This window comes from Cryptomeria japonica, chromosome 4, assembly GCF_030272615.1.
Source record: "Cryptomeria japonica chromosome 4, Sugi_1.0, whole genome shotgun sequence".
Lineage (NCBI taxonomy): Eukaryota > Viridiplantae > Streptophyta > Pinopsida > Cupressales > Cupressaceae > Cryptomeria > Cryptomeria japonica.
In genome coordinates, this window is record NC_081408.1 from 42222822 (window position 1) to 42242613 (window position 19792).

The following is a 19792-nucleotide window of genomic DNA, read 5'->3' on the forward strand; positions in this document are numbered from 1 at the left end:
AACTTTAATGTAACATGTGGATATGACCTATTGATGTATTTCTAGAATGTCTTATGTGTTGATATTATTTGTTTGGTCTAAGGTTGACATGGTTTGTAATTATGCAATTGGTTTATTAATAGATGTAAGATATCATTGTAGATCATCATGGTTAATGTAAGAGGTCATGGTCAAGGAATGTAATGTGAGAATAATGTAATATCATTCAGGCAGAGGAGTTGGTCGATCATTGGAGATTGAATTGGGTTTATGTAAGAGGATTTAGTCCTTCGATATTGAGCTTAACTGGAACTGTACTCAGACATAGGAGATGCTATCTTTTACAATTCAACACTTCTCTGGATTGTAGTCTGGATTTATATGTAGTCAGTGAGGCTCCTTTTGTGACGAGCAGTGTGCTTTAGGCTATTGGCCTTCCTGCAAGTGCAGGCCCCTTCATTGTAATTCACTTATTTATTTCATAAGTATTATCTGACTGTGGGTAGGCTTCCCATCGTTGTTTTTCCGTTTACCGAGTTTTCCACGTATAAATCTTGGTGTTGTGTGGATGACTTTTATTCTGTGATTATTGTTTATGCTTAGTTGATTAACTGCTATTCCGATATTATTGTTTTGGGTTCCGGTATGAAATTTTTAATTGTTGAATGTTCCTATAATCTATGACAACTAATTCACCCCCCCCCCCTCTCAATTGTCTTTTAGTTATCTTAAATGTCTAACAATTGGTATCAGAGCTTTGGTCCTCTCTACAGAAAGCTTAACCACTTGATGAAGATCCTATGGTGATTAAGGACTCAAGTTCATCCAGTTCTTCTAGAGCTATCTTTCAAAGGGATATTCTGAAGCTTGATGGAACAAATTACACAGTATGGAAGATTTAGATTGAGACTCATCTGAGATGTATTGGCAGGGAGATTTGAGAGATCACGTAGAATGGTGTCACGCCCTATAATTCGGGATTTGGCAATCCTCCTCCGACTAACCTGGACAAGCAGCTTGAGAATGATTGTAGAGCAAGAGAAGCCTTCTTGTGTGCACTTTTTGATCGACAAATAATGGGATTAACCAACAAATCATCTGGAAAGACTATATGGGATAAGTTGGAGACTCTTAATAAAGGTGACCCTACAATAAAGATTGCTAAACTTGATGGTTACTGGGTGAGATATAAAAACCTAAAGATGGAAGAAGAAGAAAGGATTACTGCATTTATGAAAAGGGTAAATGAGATTTTTATGATAATTCAATATTGTGGTGCAACTCTGAGTGAAGATGATTTTGTTTCTAAAGTCCTGAGAGCCCTACCACTGGCTTACAAAATGAAGGCTACTACTATTAATGAATTGATAACAATGGCTAATACATCTGTCAATAGAGATATCTTGGTTGGGAAACTATCTACTTTTGAGCTTGAGGAATTTGGACCTTCTGGAGTTGTGAAGACTGAACCTGCTTTTCATGCATCTACATCTACAACCAGTAAGCAAGACTGGAAAGCTTTATATGCAAAGGAGTTAGAAGATATGAAGAGAGAAGATGATGAGTTTGAGCAACTTGAAGCACTATTTTTTAGAAGAGTACTGAAAGGAACGGTAGGAAGTAAGTATGAAGGAAAAACACCTTTTAAATATTTTGCATGTAATAAGATTCATTTTTTTCATCTAGATGTCTTGAAAGGAATTCAAGATTTGAAGAAAGAGTTAGAAGATCATTTAAGCCTAATCTTGGATATAAGAACAAATATAAGTACAAGAAAAACAGAGACAAATCATGCTACATAGCAGATGAGGAAGACATTACTGATTCAGAAGATGAACCGACAGAAGACTTTGCTAGTGGATCTGATAATGGGAAGGAATGTGTGTTCCTAGCTATCAAGGAAGATGATCAGGCACTATAAGAGAATGTACCTAAGGAGAAGGCACTTGCTGCTAAAATTGAGGACAAGGATGAATGGGTAATTTACAGTGGTTGTTCACATCATATGACTGGAGATAAAGAGAAGTTTATGTCTTTACAAGAATTTGATGGTGGACTAGTTAGATTTGGAGATGACAGGCATGTATGATCAAAGGAAAAATAACTATATCATTGGATGGTAAGAATAATATAAACAATGTTTATTATGTTGAAGGTTTGAAGCATAATCTTTTGAGTGTAAGACAATTGGTAGATAAGGGATTTCAATTACAGTTCAAGGATGGAAAATGCAAAATCATTAACAAATCTGGCTTGGAAATTGCAACCGGTACACATACACAAGGTAATATATTTCATTTGAACTCCGGTGAGAAGACATGTTTGATTACATAGATTGATGAGAGTTGGCTATGGCGTAAAAGATTGTGTCATGTGAATTTTGATTGCATTGTGAAGATTAGTTCAACTAAGGCAGTTAGGGATATACCAAAGATTATGAAGCCCTATAATCCGATATGTAAAGAATGTCAAATGGGTAAAGAGGTCAGAACCTCTTTTAGGAGTATATAAGATAAATCAAATGATGTTCTTGATCTTATTCATATTGATTTATGTGGCCTTGCTAGACTTAAAAGTTTTCATGGTGATAGATATTTCATGCTAATCATTGATGATTATTCTAGAATGATGTGAGTTACTTTTTTGAGAGAAAAATCTGAAGCATTTGAAAAGTTTAAAACCTTTAAGGCTAAAGTGGAAACTGAGACAATATTCAAGATTAAATGTTTGAGATCAAATTATGGTGGAGAATTCACATCCGGTGAGTTTAATAACTTTTGTGACAAGCATGGTATAAGAAGACAATTTTTGCTCCCCGGACACCTCAGCAGAATGGAGTTGTGGAAAGGAAGAATAGAACTATATTGGATGCTGCAAGAACAATGATGATGAAAGATAACCTACCTCATATCTACTAGAGAGAAGCAGTGAGTACAACGGTTTATACATTCAACAAAGTACATATCAAAGGAGAAACCGGTAAGACACCTTATGAATTATGGTTTGGCAATGTACCTACAGTTAAGTATTTCAAAATTTTAGGTAGTAAATGTTATATCAGGAGAGATGATACTATTGGAAAATTTGATCCTAGATGTGATGAAGGCATATTTTTTGGCTATTCTAATGAAAGCAAAGCGTATAGATATTATAACAAGAGATTGCAGAGAATTGTGGAGAGTGCTAATGTCAAAGTAGATGAGCTAAATAGAAGTCAAATCAGAGTTTATGAGAAGGAATCGACAATGGAAATGATTATATCTGAATTGGTAGCACCTTTATTGGAACAAAGAGTTGGACCAATTAATCTAAAAACATAAGAGAATTCTACAGTAATTGAAGAACATGGAAGAGCAATAGAGAATCAGAAGACTCCTAGGTATGTGAGACTGAATCATTTTGAAAATCAAATCATTGGGGATAAGAGAAATGGAGTGATGATAAGAAGAAGATTGGCAACTAATGAGGTATGGGAATGTGCACAAAGAGGGTGCTCAGAAAAGTGGACACCACCCAAAAAAAATATGGAAAGACAAGCAGCGTGTACGCAGTTTTAAAATTTGAAATGACCGCGTACGTGCTTAGGTTTGTTGTTCCTGAGCCTAGAGAAGATAGCACGTACGTGCTACTTTTAGGGAAAGTAGTGCGTACACGCTACCTCTAGGAAAATGAGCGCATACGCGCTACTTATAGGAAAATGAGCGCGTACGCACTAATAATATCAAAATAAGCACATACACGGTACCTATAAAAAAAAGTTTTAAAAAAAAAACTAGGTCTTATTGTCCCGTGGAAAGCGCGTTTTTAGTTTATTTTTTCTTTATTTTCTCTCCTAAACCGTGAATGGGGTGCGAGATTTCTCCTCTAGACACTATGGATCAAGGTTAGTTTTTGTTAATTTTTGTCTTTCTATCTCGTTTGTTCAATTTGTTTTACATTTTGAATTTAATTTCATTAATTTTGATTAGGTTTTTTCATTTTTATTTCAAAAACTAGATTCTTCTAATCCACAACAAGAACAACCAAATGCACTTCCTGAGAACCTACAAGATACACCCCCAATTCCTCCTTTTGACCGCACACCTGAAACATAGAAGCAATTAATTAATTTGTTAGGATAAAATACGTCTAAAATCAATAGACTGATTGTTAAATTGAAAATATTTGAACTTGAGCATTATCAATCCATCGCCACTAGCCTAGAAACATTAGCTAGTGGCACCATAACTGTTTCCACACAAATTACCAAATGGGGAAACTTTAGGGATAGGTGTCATCAATTCTATCCCGAAAGGCTATCATACAAGGGAGTAAAAACAAAAATATTAGTAAACAACAAATATGTGCCCTTTTCATTGATCCCAAATCTGGTAAGTCATTACCTCTTAATGCAAAGATGTTTTCCATACATTGGTGTACCAATGTGCAAATGAAGAATCTTTTTTGGTAGAGGTGGTGGATGGTCTTTGATGATCCACCTTGTAATAATTATGAGGTGCCATTATATTTTTTGAGAAAATTATATTGTGAGTTTGTGCTCAATGTGCACCCAAACTATTTTGACATGAGAGAGTTCCATGGTAGAGGTGGTGGCTCTGCCCAAGATAGACCTGAAGCCCATAAGCGATTACCCACAGAGAGTCGCCGCCCCTAGCACCCAAACCCAAGGTGTATTAGGTTGTACCAGTAGAGATGAAAGAGTTGATGGAGCTATAGACTCTTCAGGCAGCCACAATGTTGACCGGTGCCATCATCCGGCATGGGACGTCATTAGCACACCCTATTGTATTAAATGATGAGCCATTAGTTGCTTTAGGTGGTGATAGAGAGCCCATATAACATATGTGTGTTAGTTGCTCGGGGATATGCTCGGGGATAGATGATGCAACCGGTGCAGATGGATCCACATCTCATCTGTGCATAATTTGCGGGAGTAGATGTCAGGCCCGCATGACTTAGGATTTTGTGCTGACAGATGAGTTGATGGACATGGTGTTTGCCCATGAGCGACACACATAGGTGTGTTGATTTGAATTCATAGCATTTTATTTATTAGTCACTTTACATTTAAAATTACATAAATCAATTTTCATTTATACATCGATTTAAATTGAGACAAATAATATGCATTTCAAGATGCAGCAACGGTATCCCATACTCCTCCCCCAGTTACTACAGCTGCAACTTCGATGCCTGAGGTATAAATTTTGTAACATGTTAAAATAGAATAGTACAGTTTGAATTCAAAAAAATACAAGATATACTGACTATCTTTAATGCTTGGTCCAATTTTTGGTTTGTAGGTGTTGACAGGGGACCAAATGTCCCAGATTGATGACATCACGCTCTCAATGATTGATTTTGGCCTACAAGGCTATACGGTATAATATTTTGTACAACCCTTTTTATGTATTGTTTTGATGGAATATGCAAGTCATTTCATTTTAGATTTTTAAAATTATGTTTAATATATTATCTGTACTAATATCTCATGTTAATTTTGTTTTTTTAGGGTACCCCCTCCGCGTCTAGGGCTCGTTCTAAGAAAAAGAATTCCTCGAAGACGCCAAAATGTGGGAATAAGGTAATTGAACACATTTTTAGTTGTACAATTGTTTGAAAATGTTGAAATCAAGTATTAGTTGGGGTTTGTAGATTGATTAGTGTTTTTTTGTCTATTTTACATGTACAACGACCATTGAGCTATGTAGATTTGTTGAATACACCTAATTCGCTCGTGGATCAAGAGAGGGCGGAGGTATGTATGTCTACTTTATTTTCTTGATTTCATGATTATATGCACTCGTACATGTGAACTTGTGATATATTATAATCTTATAATTTTTTCATATAGGAAATATCCATACCTATTTCATTAATGGCAAACCCTCCTCCATGCACTATAGAAGCATCTCAGGATCCGGTACACTTTTGTTTGATATATTACATTAATTATTTTTAACCTACAATACTTATCATTATATTAATTGTATTTAATCTTTGAATATTTTTTGTATAGGTAATAGCGATAGTTTCTCCATCGATGGTGAGTCATCCTCAATCCATTGGAGAAGCATCTCAGGAACAGGTACGTCATTGTTCTCTATATTATAGCTTTTAAGTGTTTTTGATATATTTATGTTATTACATTATATTAATTGTATATTTAATCTACAATAGACCCCTTCACAATACAGCCATAACGTGGATCCATTTAAGTATAACTTCAAGAAAACTCCTAAGAGTGACAAGGAGAGGAGAGTGAAGACATTAGCTCCTAGATCAGCCGATGAGGTAATCTACATTTCAATTGCAAAGGAATTATAGTTAAATGCATAGTTATGTTGATAATTGTGAACTATTTTCTACAAAAGAATTCTAACTTGGCTTTTGAATTGTGGTTTTGCAGCCATCTACAAAGCTGCATAATGCATCAAAGAGGCTTGATTTGGATGATCCACCACAAGTTTAGGATCATATAGTGTTAGTTTTGGTCATAGAATGACCAATACATGTAGACATATTCTACATTTTTATTGTATGTCGATTTGGACATGCCACATGCCACATTTTTGTAATACTTGTATTGACTTGGTAGACATGCCTTCTTTTATATATATAAATGTCGATGTTCAATCCAATAAATGTGTATTGAGCTCATTATTTTGTATTCGTTGTATTTTGTGGTTGTCCTTTTATAATTTAATTGATCATTTGCCTGTGTAATCAACAATATGAACATAAACAACAAAAATATATGATATAAAACATTGCAATCATGGAATATGATTTGATAAAATTTCTAAAATGTTGAATTAACCCTACAAACCTCCTTGTATTCAGTTCATTATTGTGTATTTGTTGTATTTGGTGGCTTCCCTTTTATAAATTTAAATGAATATTTGCATATGTAATCAACAATATGAATATAAACAACAAAAATCAACAATATGAATGTAAACAATAATATGTGTTTGGTGTGAGAGCACCCTCACGCTCGCAATGGTCAAATTTTGTTCGTCGTGTGCACAAACCGACATCACGAGTGTGTTTGGGTGGTTAGGTTTACGCTATGGCATGCCTCTATCGTTCATCCCAAAGCATCAGAACGTTGAGAGTCATACCCTACCGACGCGATCTCTCAAGTGCCCTGAGTCCAAAAACTTATCAAAATTAGACAAACTGTTTCTTCAAATCCAAGACACATATGGTTGATCCGTTTGAACTTGTGGGGTCACGTGAGGCTCCTTTACAATGGCTTATCTCTATTTTTGACAATTTGGAGTCATTTTCAATTGGTAGCATTTTTTCGCTTGTTGCAAAAATCGTCAGTTGCATGCAATGCAAAGTTGCAGGATTGGCTAGAATTGATTTAGTTCGTCGTGTGCATAAACCAACATCACTAGCGCATCCAAGTGGGAAAGTTTACACTAGGCATGCCCCTATCATGCATCCCAAAGCACCAGAACGTCAAGAGTCATACCCTACCGGCACGATCTCTCAAGTGCTCTGAGTCCAAAAAATTGTCAAAAATTGACGAACTGTTTCTTCAAATCCAAGACACATATGGTCGATCTGTTTGAACTTGTAGGGTCACGTGAGGCTCTTCTACAATGGCCTATCTTGGTTTTTGATGACATGAAGCCATTTTCAATTGGTAGCATTTTTTTGCCTGCTGCAAAAACCGTCAGTTGCATGCAATGCAAAGTTGCAGAATTGGCTAGAATTGATTCGGTTCATCGTGTGCACAAACCGACGTCACGAGCACGTCTGGGTGGGCTAGTTTACATTAGGAATGTCCCTATCATGCATCCCAAAGCACTGAAACGTCTAGAGTCATACCCTATCGACGCGATCTCTCAAGTGCCCTAAGTCCAAAAAATTGTCAAAATTTGACGGACTGTTTCTTCCAATCCAGGACACATATGGTCGATCCATTTGAACTTGTGGAGTCATGTGAGGCTCTTTTACAATGAACTATCTTGGTTTTTGACGAATCGGAGCCATTTTCAATTGGTAGCATTTTTTCGCCTGCTGCAAAAACTGTCAGTTGAATGCAATGCAAAGTTGCAGGATTGGCTAGAATTGATTCGGTTCGTCATGTACACAAAATGACGTCACGAGTGCTTTTGAGTGGGATATTTTATGCTAGGCATGCCCCTTTCATGCATCTCAAAGCACTGAAACGTCGAGAGTCATACCCTACCGACGTGATCTCTTAAGTGCCCCGAGTCCAAAAATTGTCAAAATTTGACGGATTGTTTCTTCCAATCCAGGATACATATGATCGATCTATTTGAACCTGTGGGGTCACGTGAGGCTCCTCTACAATGGCCTATCTTGGTTTTTGACAACGCAGAGCCATTTTCAATTGGTAGCATTTTTTTGCCTGCTGCAAAAACCGTCAATTGCATACAATGCAAAGTTGCAGGATTGGCTAGAAATGATTCAGTTTGTCATGTGCACAAACCGATGTCACGAGCATGTCTGGGTGGGCAGGTTTATGCTATGCATTCCCCTATCGTGCATCCCAAAGCGCCAAAATGTCGAGAGTCATACCCTACCAGCGCAATGTACAAGTTGTTTGACAACTTTTTTGACAATAGTGATAATTTTTGCTCAAATTGTATCTAGTCTCAATCTATGACCCCTATGACTCGATAATGACTCAAATAATTCTCCATGATTATACAAGAATCAAGAATGCTCATGATTGACCTTATCACATCACATATACTCAAAACATAGTCACGAAACATTGACACACATAATAGTCACAAAACATTGTCACATATTATTCAAAAATGTATCTCTAAATATGGTCAAATCAACTCTTGGCTATTTGATTATACAAAAAAATGTATTACAAATCATCTCATGGGTTTTTATACAAAATTTGGCATTACAATACATGCAATTAAGCTCATCGCCATTTTAATATACAAAATTTGGCATGTACATATGTACAAATCAACTCATTGCCATTTAAATATATAAAATTATGCCCCTAAACATGTAAAAATCAGCTCATGGCCATTTATATATACAAAAAATGAATATAAAACAATTCATCGACGATTTATACAAAATTCTCAAAATCATTCTACTCTGAACTATAGAATCAATCAAGTGAGCCTTCAGGATCGACTCTAACCCGTATTGTGTCAAGTATTGCCTCGTGGTCAGATTCACGAACTTTCTATAAAATCTTTTTGTGAGGTCTACCACAATACTTCATCAAATGAATATTTGTTGCAACAACAAGGTTAGAGACATGAAGAATATGTTTGTGTGTTTCAAAGTCCTCAAACAACCAAACATTAGAATTCTTGATAAGGTATCTCCTAAGCCATTTCCTATCACGACAACAAACCCTATTAGGTACTCAATACCCTCTCTGTCAATGATTGTGGTTGTCAATTTTCTTTTTGGCTGAACACAACGACACAAATAGTAATACGTTCCTTCTTCATTGTTCTCTTCTGCAACAACTGCATACACATGACCTGCATTTTATAGAGTGTTAATTAATACAAAAAATAAAGTATGGTGTACAACAAAATGAACCAAAAAGAATACTTGCAAAAAATTAACTCAAAAAATCACTTGAATTCACTAGGTTGGATAGATGGTCAAAATCCACTGATGTCTCCATCTGGCTCAATTGTAGTGCTTTGGGAATTTGATATGAATCAATGGAAACCAATAGTCTACAAGACCATCTGTCAACCCACTCTTGTGATTCACATTCTTCCCACAAACAATACATGCATGAAGAGCCAAAACATACCATCTGTCTCGTATAAATTACTAGTGAACTTGAATTTGAACTCATAAATGAGTGCATGTCACTCAATCCTGCAATTGTACAACAATCTAGAAAACTTTCAATGTTAGATTTAGTGATCAACCAAAAATATTTACGAACCATTGACGTACCTAGATTACCTAGACCCATCGTAGACTTACACCATCGCACAATTATTTCTGCATCTATCAACTCAGTACCACCTTCGTACTTCAATTCTTCTCTAGCTAGTGCCCTTTTCACACATGCTTCTGCACCATCGTGCTCTCGTTTACCATGTCCAGCCTCAGTGAAAATCCAAAAATGTTGTACATCGCTTTCCATATGCATCCTTGTCAACCAATAAAACATCCTTGCATTCTTGAGTTGTGTGGTGCAATTATCTGACCATATTAAGTGTCAGTTGTATCGTATGTTCCTTTCCCTTAAACTATCATAGAAAAATTTAAAGCATCCTTGTACAAACTCCGATGAATGAGTATGATCATCACTTATGTAGAAGTGATACTCTCTTACAACCTTTCTATCCTCCTTTGTGCTATCATCTGCATGCATGAATGTTATGTGTACAAAAATAGAAACTTGTGCAGAATGATAATACATAGATTGCACTTCATTTTGAGGTTGTAGTGTAGAATGATAATAAATTTGTAATTACATAAATGAATTTTTATGTATACATCGATTTAAATTGAGACAAATAATATGCATTTCAGGATGCAGCAGGGGTATCCCATACTCCTCCCCCAGTTACTATAGCTGCAACTTCGATGCTTGAGGTATAAATTTTGTAACATGTTAAATTAGAATAGTACACTTTGAATTCAAAAAAATACAAGATATACTAACTATCTTTAATGTTTGGTCCAATTTTTGGTTTGCAGGTGTTGACAAGGGACCAAATGTCCCAGATTGATGACATCACGCTCTCAGCAATCAATTTTGGCCTACAAGGCTATACAGTATCATATTTTGTACAACCCTTTTTATGTATTGTTTTGATGGAATATGCAAGTCATTTCAGTTTAGATTTTTAAAATTATGTTTAATTTATTATATGTACTAATATCTCATGTTAATTTTATTTTTTTAGGGTACCCCCTCCGCGTCTAGGGCTCATCCTAAGAAAAAGAATTCCTCGAAGACCTCAAAACGTGGGAAGAAGGTAATTGAACACATTTTTAGTTGTATAATTGTTTGAAAATGTTGAAATCAAGTATTATTTGAGGTTTGTAGATTGATTAGTGTTTTTTTGTCTATTTTACATGTACAACGACCATTGAGCTATGTGGATTTGTTGAATGCACCTGATTCATTCGTGGATCAAGAGAGGGTGGAGGTATGTATCTCTACTTTATTTTCTTGATTTCATGATTATATGCACGCGTACATGTGAACTTGTGATATATTATAATCTTTTAATTTTTCATACAAGAAATATCCATACCTATTTCATCAATGGTGAACCCTCCTCCGTGCACTGGAGAAGCATCTCAGGATCCGGTACACTTCTGTTTGATATGTAAAATTAATTGTTTTTAACCTTTAATACTTATCATGATATTAATTGTATTTAATTTTTGAACATTTTTTGTATAGGTAATAGCGACAAGTTCTACATCAATGGTGAGCCATTCTCAGTCCATTGGAGAAGCATCTCAGGCACAAGTACGTCATTATTCTCTATATTATATCTTTTAAAGTGTTTTTTGATATATTTATGTTAGTACATTGTATTAATTGTACATTTAATCTACAATAGACCCCTTCGCGGTACAACCATAACGTGGATCCATTTAAGTATGTCTTCAAGAAAACTCTAAGAGTGACAAGAAGAGGAGAGCGAAGACATTAGCTCTTAGATCAGCTGATGAGGTAATCTACATTTCAATTGCAAAGGAATTATAGTTAAATGCATAGTTATGTTGTTAATTGTGAACTATTTTCTACTACAAGAATTCTAAATTGGCTTTTGAATTTTGGTTTTGCAGCCATCTACAGAGTCTTGATTTTGATGATCCACCACAAGTTTAGGATCATATAGTGTTAGTTTTGGTCATAGAATGACCAATATATGTAGATATATTCTATATTTTTATTGTATATCAATTTGGACATGGCATATGCCACATTTTTGTAATACTTGTATTGATTTGGTAGACATGCCTTTTTCTATATATATATATAAATATCGATATTCGATCCAATAAATGTGCACTAAGTTCATTATTTTGTATTCGTTGTATTTTGTGGTTGTCATTTTATAAATTTAAATGAATATTTGCATATGTAATCAACAATATGAATATAAATAACAAAAATATATGATATAAAACATTGCAATCATGGAACATGATTTGATAAAATTTCTAAAATGTTGAATTAACCCTACAAAACTCATTGTATTCAGTTCATTATTGTGTATTCGTTGTATTTGGTGGCTGCCCTTTTATAAATTTAAATGAATATTTGCATATGTAATCAACGATATGAATATAAACAACAAAAATCGACAATATGAATATAAACAACAAGATGTGTTTGGTGTGAGAGCACCTTCACACTCGCAATGGTCAAATTTTGTTCGTGTGCACAAACCGATGTTGCAAGCATGTCCGGGTGGGCAGGTTTACGCTAGGCATGCCCTTGTCATGCATCCCAAAGCGCTGGAACGTCGAGAGTCATACCATATTGGTGCGATCTCAAGTGTCCTGAGTCCAAAAAAATGTCAAAATTTGACGAACTGTTTCTTCAAATCCAAGACACATATGGTCGATCTGTTTGAACCTGTGGGGTCACATGAGGCTCCTCTACAATGCCCACGACTCAGAGCCATTTTCAATTGGTAATATTTTTTCGCCTGCTGCAAAAACTATCAGTTGCATGCAATGCAAAGTTGCAAGATTGGTTAGAATTGATTCGGTTCATCGTGTGCACAAAGCGACATCACGAGCGCATCTAGGTGGACAATTTTACACTAGGCATGCCCCTATCGTGCATCCCAAAGCGTCGGAACATCGAGAGTCATACCGTACCGGAGCGATCTCTTAAGTGCCCTTAGTCCAAAAAATTGTCAAAATTTGACGGATTGTTTCTTCAAATCCAGGACACATATGGTCGATCCATTTGAACCCATTGGTTTGCGTGAGGCTCCTCTACAATGACCATTTTCAATTGGTATCATTTTTTTGCCTGCTGCAAAAACCGTCAGTTTCATGCAATGCAAAGTTGTAAGATTGGCTAGAATTGATTTCGTTCGTCATGTGCACAAACTGACATCGCGAGTACGTTCGTGGGGGTAGGTTTACACTAGGAATGCCCCTATCATGCATCTCAAAGCGTTGGAACGTCGAGACTCATACCGTACCGGGGTGATCTCTCAAGTGCCCTGAGTCCAAAAAATTTGACAGACTGTTTCTTCAAATCCAGGACACATATGGTCAATTTGTTTGAACCCGTGGGGTCCTGTGAGGCTCCTCTATAATGTCCTATCTTGATTTTTGAGGATGCGGAGCCATTTTCAATTGGTAGCATTTTTTCGCCTAATGCAAAAACTATTAGTTGCATGCAATGTAAAGTTGCAAGATTGGCTAGAATTGATTTGGTTCATCGTGTGCACAAAATGACGTCGCGAGCGCGTCCTTGTGGGAAGGTTTACACTAGGCATTCCCCTGTCATGCATCCCAAAGCACCAGAACATCAAGAGTCATACCATACCGATGCGATCTCTCAAGTGCCATGAGTCCAAAATTTTTTCAAAATTTGATGGACTGTTTCTTCAAATCCATGACACATATGGTCGATCCATTTGAACCCGTGGGGTTGCGTGAGGCTCCTCTACAATGGCCTATCTCAATTTTTGACGACTCGAAGCTATTTTCAATTGGTAGCATTTTTTTGCCTGTTGCAAAAACCGTCAGTTGCATACAATGAAAAGTTACAAGATTGGCTAGAATTGATTCAGTTCATCATGTGCACAAACCAACATCGTGAGCGCGTCCATGTGGGTAGGTTTATGCTAGGCATGCCCCTGTCATGCATCCCAAAGTATTGGAACGTCGAGAGTCATACCATACCGGTGCAATCTCTCAAGTGCCTTGAGTCCAAAAATTTGTCAAAAATTGACGGACTATTTCTTCAAATCTAGGACACATATGGTCGATTCATTTGAACCTGTTGGGTCACGTGAGGCTCCTCTACAATGGCCTATCTCAGTTTTTGACAACTCAGAGCCATTTCCAATTGGTAGCATTTTTTGTCTGCTGCAAAAGTCGTCACTTGCATGCAATGCAAAGTTGCAGGATTGGCTAGAATTGATTCAGTTCACCGTGTGCATAAACCGACGTCATGAGTGCATTTAGGTGGGCAGTTTTACGCTAGGCATGCCCCTTGTCGTGCATCCCAAAGTGTCGAAACGTCGAGAGTCATACCCTACCGACGCAATGTAGAAGTTGCTTGACAACTTTTTTGATAAATTTTTTGACAACAATAACAATTTTCGCTCAAATTGTATCTAGACTCAATCTATGACCCCTATGACTCGATAATGACTCAATTAATTCTCCATGATTATACAAGAATTAAGAATGCTCATGATTGACCAGGGACATATCATATATACTCAAAACATAGTCACAAAACATTGACACAAATAGTCACAAAACATTGTCACATATTATTCAAAAATTTGCCTCTAAATATTGTCAAATCAACTCTTGGCTATTTGATTATACAAAAAAGTGTCTTACAAATAATCTCATGGGCTTTTATACAAAATTTGGCATTACAATTATGCGATTCAACTCATCGCCATTTTAATATATAAATAATCTCATGGGCTTTTATAAAAAAATGACATTACAATATGTGTGATTCAGCTCATCGCCATTATAATATACAAAATTTGGCATGTACATATGTATAAATCAGCTCATTGCCATTTAAATATACAAAATTATACCCCTAAACATGTAAAAATCAGCTCATGGGCATTTATATATACAAAAAATGAATATAGAACAATTCGTCGATGATTTATACAAAATTCTCAAAATCATTCTACTCTGAACCGTAGAATCAATCAAGTGAGTCTTCAGGATCGGCTCTAACCCGTATTGTGTCAAGTATTATTGTTAGGTTTCTCTATTTTTTCTTGCCTCTTTAATGCTTTACTTAATGTTGTTCTACTAACGTTTAATGACTTACTTGTTTTGCTTATCAAACGATTTTTTTTAATTTTCTTTCTCATTATGGTTGATGTAATGACATGTCGAGTAGCATTAGAATCTTTAGTACGTGATTTTTAACCAATAGCTTGATATGCATCAAATAGATTTCTCACAATAGTTCTTTCACTATTACTTTCAGATGATCTTAGGCCTAGAATTTTCATTGTCTCTCTAAAATTCAAATTTTTAATCATTTGAACAATTAATTGACATCTCGCGGTTTGATTTAAGTTTTCAGAATAGTTTTGCCATATTCTTTTAACCATTCTGATACAAGTTCATTCATTCGTTTTATTGGGCATCGACTTCAATATATTCTCATCAATGTCAATTAGATACTTTGGTTTCCTACGAATGATTCTAGGAGTTGTTAACATTGGTGCATTATGTACATTCAATTCATCAAATAGAGAAGGTGTATGTTCATTATTTAATTGATTATTCAATGCGGTATCTTCTTCAATTGCATTAGGTTCATACGGTAAATCAAATGTCTCTTCTTCAATTGCATTAGGTGCATTATGTTCGTTTGGTAAATCGAATTGAGATGTTGAGGATGACATACCTTCTTCTCCCATTGTTCTTATGTCACGTAATTTCTTCATATGCTGGCTTTGTCTTTCCTTTTCAACCTCTCATTGTTCCATCATTCCTCGCTTGTTCTTTCCCATGGTTGATATCGATTGTCCTAAATAGAATCATATTACATATATATGTAAACAAAAGTTCATAAACAAACAAACAACCATAAATATGCATCTTATCACTATTTTTTGGAATCAAACTATTAAACAATAACAATACTATTGACAAAACTAATAAGATACAAACATATTTGTATTGCAACCCTATATAAACAAAACAATAAGGTTCTATATAAAAAAGATAAATTAAATTAATTGTTCTTCTATCTGAAAATCAAATTGTACTCTTCACCATAACTTCATTATTATTTTTTATCGACATACTAAGCGTTGTAGGCTGGTGTGGCCCCTAAGCGTAATATGTTTAGCTTTTCCTGAATTTATTTGTGCAATCTGGAAGAGGTTTTTTCTTTTCATTTTTAACTTTTGTGTAGTTATTTTGCGGTTTGAACTCTGAAATTGAAGGTGCCATTATTGGACATTTTAAAATTCTATTTTCTTTTAAACTCAAATTGCTTCGCTTTAAATGTTAATATACTTTGAACAAGGGTTTGACCGTTTCTATGTTTTTGCGTCTTCAATTTTTTTTATTTATCTATTTATTTATTTATTTATTAGCTGGTAGGCTTTCCTTGTGAGCTTCTGCTCGTACGGATGAACGACAAACCTTTCTCACACCGCTAAATAGGTCTCAGGACATTGGAAAACAAGTATTCGGTGCCACAATCAAGTAGAATTTAATTTTCAAATGACCATAGACATCAAACATCCTTGCATCTATTAAGTTTGCAGATTTGATTTACCATTGCAGAAGATTTCCTCGCTATGTACAACACGTATCACTAAACCCTAACAATTTTATATAAAGTTTTCATTTATTATGAGTAGATTGTAGCAGCAACTGCAAGGAGTTTGGTTTTGGGTCATCTATTTTTTAAAGTATTTCGACTTTCGCAGGGGTTAGTAATATTTTTTCTCCACTCTCTGCCCATTTTTTTAATTGGCATTGATGATAGGTGAACACAAGTTGTGCAGAATCTTGAGGGCAGTACTCTTTGTTGTGTTTTTATCTGTCTGTTTTCATATATGATATTATTGTAATACATAGTGTTAACTTCTATTTGTTTCTTCATGTGGAGATATTTTACTTTGAGATAATTTTTACGCTTATTTGATGGTTATAAATTCTTGTTTATTTTGCTTTCATTGTTCTTGAGGTCTGATGTGGGTATTTTAGGCTTTCTTTTTTAATTTTTATAGCCTCTATTTCTTGTATCATTAGGTCTGGCTTGCTATTGGGATTTCGTTGTTTCTAATTTCAAGCACTGTTTGAGGAAACGCAAGGGCAAGGCTTTCTTGCATTGCTGACCTTAATAAGAATGAAAATGAAGGGCTCTCTAAATAGATGACATTGATTCTCAATTTGCTTGGCTATTGACCAATCATTTGGTTCACTCACCAACCTGTAGGGTTTTTAGAAAGCTGAAACATTTTCAAATAAAAAATAAGAAAAAAAATTAAAATTAAAAGGACAAATTGTTATGTTTTTTAAATTTCATATAGGAGATAATTGTATATGGTTGGCTAGCATTGCTATTGTTTACTTTTCAAGATTTCATTATGTCCAGCTAGGGTTTTTATTTTTGATGGAATACATATGATTTTCTTTTCTTGAAAATCTCAATAAAACCCTTTTGATCCTTGTAAATTCTAAAGAAACATTGTGAAAATTTGAATAAATTATATGGAACATGGTTAAATATGTTGCAAGTATTTGTTTTACCTAGATGCTTACTTGTAGCCCTAAATGACATGGATTCATTTTGAGTACAGATAAAATATGGAGCTAACTTCTTGTGGCAATTTCTATCGAATTTTACCCATCTGAATAGGTTTTTGTCGTATCAACATTGGATAGGGCATGTATATAATTTATGGTTTTATAGTACAACATGCTTCATGAATTAGGAAACTGAAGAAAATATAATGATGGTGTATTTATTGTATTGAAATTACAAAATTAATTGTGTCTTAAATTTTTCATCAACATTTATTGAATTTCCTTTGACTTCCCATGGGTTCGTCAACTTTTCTTAGCTCAATTTGTTCCATAACTGTTGTTGAGTATTCACTATAGTTAAAGTACTCTACCAATTTGGTTGTGCCCATAGCATGTCAATACAAATTGTCAAATATTTAAGAACACAAATTATGTTTAACTACCCACTACAAACAAAGTGCCCATAGTAAGATCAACAACAATTTCATTGTGCCTAAGCCCTTCGTTGATGTTGAGGTACTAGATTAGGCAATTTCTACATAGAAGCATCGGGATGCTACTCCAAAAAAGACATTATCTTCCTTCACAAAGAGTTTCAAACTGGTACAATTTCTATTATTATTGTTTTAAAATATATCATTTAGAGTTGAACTAAAATTTAACATGAAAATGAATACATACATTTCTTGTCCTACATTTCAATTTGGGCTTTTTCTGTTTGACTGTGGATGATTATTTTCTGTGGAAACTAAGAATCCTAAGTTGTGGTTTAAAATGGTGCAGACTTAAATTTAGTTGTAGTGAAAATAATTGCACTGTTTGAAGCATTTTATGCTTAATAGTTACTACAAGGCCACAATACAATTAGTAGTTGTGTTAGTCATGTTATTACCTTTGTTTTCTTTATCTGGTCACCGAGGTGTGTTTGTTACAAACTTGATGAAATGCATATTTTTAATAGAAATTGAGAACCCTTGACAATGGACTCTAAACAGTGAGGTTAAATTTAGTAGCTCAAACAATTTTCATTACATTGGTTGTAGTTGAGGGAGCATTATGTGATAAAAGGTGCACATTGTGTCTCATCATGTGCTTCATTTTGTGTTAATTTTGTGAATCGATTTTACTTGGAATTGCAAAACATAACTTGAAAGTTTCTTAGAGAAGAAATTTCATTTGTATACATAAAGAAAATTGTATGTTGTAGTGTAAGTTTGTATTTTGTCTTTCGAGTTGATAGACTAGGTTGCACATTTGAATATTGTAAATTTAAAATACAGTTATAGTAACAAAATAACACTACTGGGACCATTTTGAGGCTCAATTCAAGAGATTTCTATTTTGGATGACATCATGTGGATGTGCATTTTGATTTTGGTGTCATCCGCTTGCCCTGAATCTTTTGCCAGTTGAGTGGTAAATTTTGGTCCTAAGAAATGGTGATATTTGCACATGCAATCTCTACCCCCTTCAAGAAACACATTCAAGACCCCTTCAAGGAACTTTTTCAAGAATAATATTTTCGTTCTTAAAATTGTGGTATAGTTGGATGACTACTATTTGACCAACTTTGTCACGCCCCCTTCTGTTAAAATTGGATTTTGGTCAATATTAACTCATATTATTCTTTCGTGGGTTAGTTGGACAAGCTTAGGCAGAAAAAGTAATTTAATATTTATAAATGTTCAAATATTTTCAATATCAAAAGGATATTTAGATATTAAATTAAATATTTGGAAACAATTAGTGGGGAATTGGATTTTGTGTCATAATGACAAGTTTGAAATATTTCTATTTATGACTTTCCCACCAAGAGAGAGGAAGGGAAAATTGAAATATTTCTAATTAATGATTTTCCCATCAAGAGCAAATTTGGAAAGCAAGAGTGGAGTGAGAAATTAATTTTTTTCATAATTAATGATTTTCCCACCAAGTGCAAATTTGGAAAGTAAGAATGGAGTGGAAATTTGTAATATTTCTAATTATTGATTTTCCCACCAAATTGGCCAAGGACAAGATAAATACAAAACATATTTGGAAAAATGGATCTTTATGCCATTTCTACTTCTCAATTTCTTATAGTATGAACTTCATGCTCTACAAAATTCTTCAGTGGACGGAAACCCATTGGAGATTGGAGGTTTGTGGATGGAAACCCATAAGTTTCAGGTGGATGGTGGACGAAACCCCATTGTTCACATAGAGCAACTTCATCCAAAGGTTGCATTGGAGCTTCAATATTTCAGCAGTTTTCTATTGTGTGTGTTCAAGGCTTCATTAATATTGTTGCAGTAATTCAAGATGTGTTTTGAGGGCTTTGCTGCTGTTATTAATCTTGTATCAGATCATATTC